Raw genomic sequence first — 6,083 nt, 5'->3', positions numbered from 1 at the left:
GACACCATATTTTGGCCGATCACCAAAATCAATAAACTTTGAAACCGATCCCTAGAATCAATAAATTTCGAAACTGATCCCCACCACTAAGTCTCCTTATGCCAGCCAAGTACATTTCCGATCTTTCTTTAACCACCACACTTCCGATCTCTCCTCAGGGAATCGAATCAATACTAAGTCCCCATGTCATTTAAAGCCTTGGCGATCTCTCAAACCAATTGTCAAGTCCCCCGATTAATCAATTACATTCCCGATTTCTCTTGTTAGATGAAACTAAGCCCACACTAAATCTTCATTTTAAAAGTTTAGGAATAATCAAGTTAAGGTTCCAATCCGGTTTAATGAGAATCCCGATCTTAAGTGCTCAAGCCAAATTTCCAATTTTAGTCAAGTCCCGTTTAGCGTTGGTCCCCTGCCAATCTCATGCTTATTGTGTTTTCCGACCTCTTACACTTAGATTGAAAATCACTTTTAGTTATGGTTGTAAATGAGTGCTTAGACAATTCAGATACTTTCCAATCCCATCCATTCATTAAACAAAAGAGGCATTTTTTTTCATTTCATTTCAGAATTTATACAAGTCATTCGGCTGGAGGATCACCCCCAGCCTGATCTACATTCTGCTCACTCCCTCTCTCACCCTCAGCCTCCTCCTCGCTTTCTTCTTCGTCTTGGGGAGCCAGGTCTACCATCCAAGTGAAGTCCTCCTCGGGGTATCGCTTCCTGAGCTCGGCCAAGAGATCCCTGTGGGCATTCACATAAGCGCCGGCTTCTCTTGTCACTATCTCTTCTTCCTTCGCTTTGAGTTCCTCAGTGAGGTGAGCAACTTCATCGGCCCGGAGCGCCTGAACTTCTTCAAGGACACGAGTTCGCTAGGCCAGAACATGAGCTTGCTCGGCCAGCTTATCCTCATAAAACTTCATCCGCCCCTCAATTTCAGATATGTAGTTCTGAGCGGATGAGAGTTGGGATCGGAGGGAAGCCACTTCATGACCCATCTTCTCGACCTCCATACCCAGGCGATGAGCCTTCTCCCAGACGATGTGCTGGTTCACCAAGCACTCCACGTTCAAGCTCATAGCTCGGGTCAGGATGTCATCATGGTTGTCTGAGGACAGCCTGTCCCGATCCTCCCGAAGGCAGATAGAAGCCCCCAGGACCTTAGCCAAACCCAGATTCTCCTGAACAGTCCGGTTCTTCTCCAAGGAATGGATCAGCACTTGTGCACCACGGAAGAGAGTCCTTGGGGTAGGTTGAAAAGGACCCCCTTCCGCACTTGAAACGACTGGAGGAGGTGGAGGCGGCTCTTCTTGATGAGGAGGAGACCGAATCACTTCTATGATCGGCGGTCCAGAAGGTCGAGACGAACCTTCTTGTATTTCCCTGGGTTCATGACCGGGCGTTTGAAGCAGCTCGGAACGCTTCATCTCCCGTACCTTCCGGGAGATCTCTCTCTTCCGCTTCGGGCTCTCCTTGGAGGCTTCGCCGCTTGCCATACCTGCACAAAGAAGAGGTCAGTGAGATTGCTAAGGTCCAAAGATCTGAGATATAGAAAATACCGATGCCGAGGTGTAACACCCCCGTTGCATAGCCTGGTATATTTCCCTGTTCCGGTGACCGGTGTTGGTCCGGACAATTAATGGGATTAGGGCCACACTTAAGACAATTTGAGAAGCCATAAACACAAATAATTAGTAATGTTTAATTAGTTAACTATAAATAAGAAAAACAGAACATAAGAGGTTAAACGAGCCGAGAGTCATAGCGATGAGTGACCTCCTCGGGAACGACTGCGAAGTCATTTTAAACTCAAATTTTGAACCGTAAAAAGTGACGCTGCGGTCCTTAGGACCCTTATGAACACAGTGGAAAAGAGAAAATCATGAAAAAGAACTGTTAAGCCAGTCAAATAATTAGGTCAGGGAGCCGGAAGATATATTGGATTATTTGCAAACTGGGATGAACCGGCGAGGGGCAATTTGGTCAATTGACCCCGAGAGCTGACTCCTGACCTAACTGTCAAATAAAATCAGAGAAAAGAAAATTTCAGAATAGAGAATTAAATTAAAGAACTAATAGAAAAAAAATAATAAATAAAAAAAAAAGAGAAAGAAGATGGAAAAGTCAAAGTTGATGACATCATGAATGATGTCATAAACAAATTAATTAAGTGAATTATTAAATTGGGATTTGTGGTCTTCCATAAGATAAAGATAAGAAAAGAAAAGAAAATATTAAAAACCTCATTTCCTTCTTCCATTGTGCCACCCCATTCCCTTCCCAAAAACCTCCATGAATTCTCTTCATCTAAGCTTACATCTAAGCTTGAATTTGCTTCACTCAATTCACATAACTTCCCTAAAAACTTCCCTAAAGCTTGTTCTTACAACTTAAGAAGGAGATTACAAGAAGAAAGAAGAACAAAAGTTAGGGTTTTGAAGATTTAAGAAAGGTTAGTGTGTTAACTTATTATATTACTTCTTTAAATGCATATGCAATGGTTGACATGAGCTTAGAAGTTATGAAATGAAATAAAAACATGGGAGAAGGAACAAACTGAAATTCGGGCAGCTTGAAAGGAGTATGATTTGCATGAATATGATGCAATTGAATGAGTTTAGAAACCTTACTTAGTTAAATGATTAACATTAAAACCATTAGAAGTAGTTAAATGCATGAAAGTGATGAGTTAGGGTTTTGAATGCTAGGGTTTGTGAACCAAAATTTGGAGAAATGCATAAATAGCATGTTGGACCTATTGTGAAGTGAAATAATGGTCAATTATGACCAAGTAACTTGTGTGGGAATGATAGGAATGAAAACCAAATTCGTAGGTCCAATGGTCATGTTGCTGGCAGCATGACCAAATCCACTTTGAAGGACCGAAACTCAAATTTTACAAGTCCAATTGATATGCCACTAATTGGGGATGAAAATAGACATAAAATAGCATAATTTTCATTAAGGAACCATGGCCAAAAACTTACCAAAACTTAGTGAAACAATTGACCAAAGTGAAATGAGAGCAGGCTGCCACTGCACCAAACTGACCAAATAAATAGTAACTGTTCATTTGGTCATAACTCGAGCTAGGTAGGTCAAATTGACCTGAAATTTTAACCGTGATTAGATAAGATATAGATCTAAAATTTTCATGAAGAACGTCACCCAAAATTATGCCACTAACCTAGTCAGATTATTGAGCAAAGTTGACTTATCAAACCTGTAACTCTGCAGAATTACCATTGAGCAGTAATGTTTGAAGGGCTATAACTCTCTCTAGAAAACTCGAATTTAGGCAATTCTTGAATCTATGGAAACATAAGACATAGTAGAACATTTCATATGAAAAAAGTTAGACCAAATTATGGACTTAACTTGATCAAATTACTGAGCAAATTTGGATCAAAAATCTGCCAGCATAAAAATTGCAGCATGAATAGTGCACGTGAACAGTAATTTTATTTTGGCTATAACTTGAGCTACAAAACTCCGATTGGGGTGATCCAAAAATGAGAATACACTTAAGACAATAAGGAACATTTTCTATGAAGGAAGTTTTATCAAATTCCAACAGTAGATCGACCAATGGAACAGTGCAACTTCGGAGAACCAAAATCGAAAATTGGCAATTTTGCCAAAATGACCTAAGCTTTGAGAAAATGACCAAAACCAACAAGTTTAATGACAAAAATGTAGTATGTGGGTAAGTTAGAGTTCCCATACCTAGTAAGCCTTAAAAAGTCAACTATTTGACTGGAATAGTGTAGTGAATAGTAACCCAAAACACAAAATTTCGAGAACGTCGAATTTAACACGTTAGAGCTAGGTAAATGTGGAGCTAAGTTTATTTTGGATTTATTTTAAGTTCTAGTACTGAAACATTGTAAAAATTACGTGTTTCAGTGGAAAAGAATACCGGGACAAAACCCGAAGAATAGAGTCAAGGCCAACAGGCGACTCATTTGAGGTTTGTGCACAACATATACTTTTATAATCATCTTTTGCATATTGTTTTGAATAATGTGAAATATTGGATTATAGCATTCTTATGATGTTTGATTTAAATTGTGAAAGTTATTGTGTATATTTGAAATGACAATGTTTAGCAAATTGTTAAGATAAGTTTTGAAACCACAGTGTCATGACCATATATTTGAACACCTCACTAGCACGACTAGTGGGGGTAATTAGTTTCGAATTTTGATTCCTTCTCTGGAGAAGTGTTGAGGTGTGCCAGTAGAAGAGGATGTGAATGGATATCCATATATTTGAGCTAGCTAGCCTTGTGATATGATTTCTCTTTAGCCTCTGGCTATTGAGATTCATGTGATTTCTCTTTAGCTTCTGGCTATTGAGATTCTATTTGTTTCGAATGGCATGATCTAGCTGTGGGTTTTGTGAAATGTGTTTTGATATTTTGAAATGAACTTGGTTTACATTTAAAATCTCACAATGCATGAATTGTATTTAATTTTCATGTTTAGCCAAATCTTTGAATAAATGTGCTTTAAGTTTTGCATAAAGATTATTTTAGTATATTGTGCACCACTGAGTCCTAGTACTCAGCGATAGCTTTTATTCATCGCAGATCTGAGAGATTAGAGGAGCAGATCGAGTTTCTTGAGGTGTATGGAGTTATCAGCTTGAAGTCTTCGGGTATAATTTATACCCTAACTGTAAATACTCCTTTTGATATGTATATTGCACATGAATGTATGAGCATGTAAAAGTGGGTCTTGAGCAGTTTGTATAAAATATGTAAATATTGTAATAATGTATCTAAATTGTTTTGTTTCAACTGAAATATGAATGATATTGATTGACAGTATTTTGAGAATTATTGAACTTGTGAATTTGAGAAATTGGTTGAGATTGAGTATGAATTTGAAGCAGTGGTTAGAAAATTATTGGAAGTGCTTTTATTTCAGGTATTTGAACTGGTTTCTCAAAATACAGAGGGAACTCTGTCAAAATTTTTATAAAATTTGCGTAAAAATTAAATGGGCCAAAAATATTAACTAGTTTTAGTTTAACTACATGTTTTAAGCACTTATTAGAAATTGCTCACCACTTATCAAAAATAAGAAAATTGTTTTAAAATCCCTTATAGGGTACTTAATGAATTATCGGTAGATGAAGTGCGGTAGTTCATTAGGTATTCTACGGGATCATGTGATGCCTTACAGAGGGGTAAGGTGGGACACGAGGTCAGAGAGCTGAAGCCCGCGATCTTGGCCGGTGACAAGCTGCATAGTCCAATGGTGCAGCTCGGCCGTCACTGCATCCAAATAAGAGAACTTCTCTCTGGACGCCTGTTCCTTCAACTCCATCACCATTGCACCCTCTTCCCTATTTAGGGCGATGTGCTTCGTAAGCAAGGGACCCTGATGCAGCCAGCTCCGAGGGAAGCCCTCAAAACCATTCAGAATTTTGCTCCTCAGAATGAAGAAGCGGTTCTTCCAATTCTTCAGGGAGGAAGGCAGGTCGGTAAAAAGCCCATAATGGGGTTTCGCCTGAAAGAACCAATACTCGTCGTCCTTTCAACGAGTTAGCCTGTGCAGTTTAGCGAACACCTTAGCTGTAGGTCGGAGCCCCTTAGCTCTGCATAGGCCTCGGAAGGCTACTAAGATCCGCCAAGAGTTCGGGTGAACTTGGGCGATGCACACTTGGTGATATTTTAAAACTTCCTTGAAGAAGTCATCCAAAGGGAACCGTAGACCGACCTTTAACTGTTCCTCGTATACCATAATTATGTCATTCTCTTCAAAGAAGTGATCAGCTCGGTGATCGCCGTGACACCGGATAAGTTTGTAGGAATCAGGCCGAATGTTATACTCCTGGATGAACGACTGCAGATCGATTTTTTGAAGGACCGATGGCAACTCGTCCATGGGAAGATTTTCCCTCCCTGAAGAAGGTACATGCCTTGATGATGCTGCTTGCCCCCGAGCTGGAACAGAGACCCTAGGAGGTTCGGGTCGCGCGCTTAACCCGACCACCTTTACTTCATCAGACAACCACGAGAACTGAATGGAAGGAGGGCTCGTCACTCTCTGACCCTCGGCGCCGCTCATTTTCAA

The sequence above is a fragment of the Hevea brasiliensis genome, chromosome 14, assembly GCF_030052815.1.
Source record: "Hevea brasiliensis isolate MT/VB/25A 57/8 chromosome 14, ASM3005281v1, whole genome shotgun sequence".
NCBI classification, from domain to species: Eukaryota; Viridiplantae; Streptophyta; class Magnoliopsida; order Malpighiales; family Euphorbiaceae; genus Hevea; species Hevea brasiliensis.
This window is presented reverse-complemented; position numbering follows the sequence as displayed.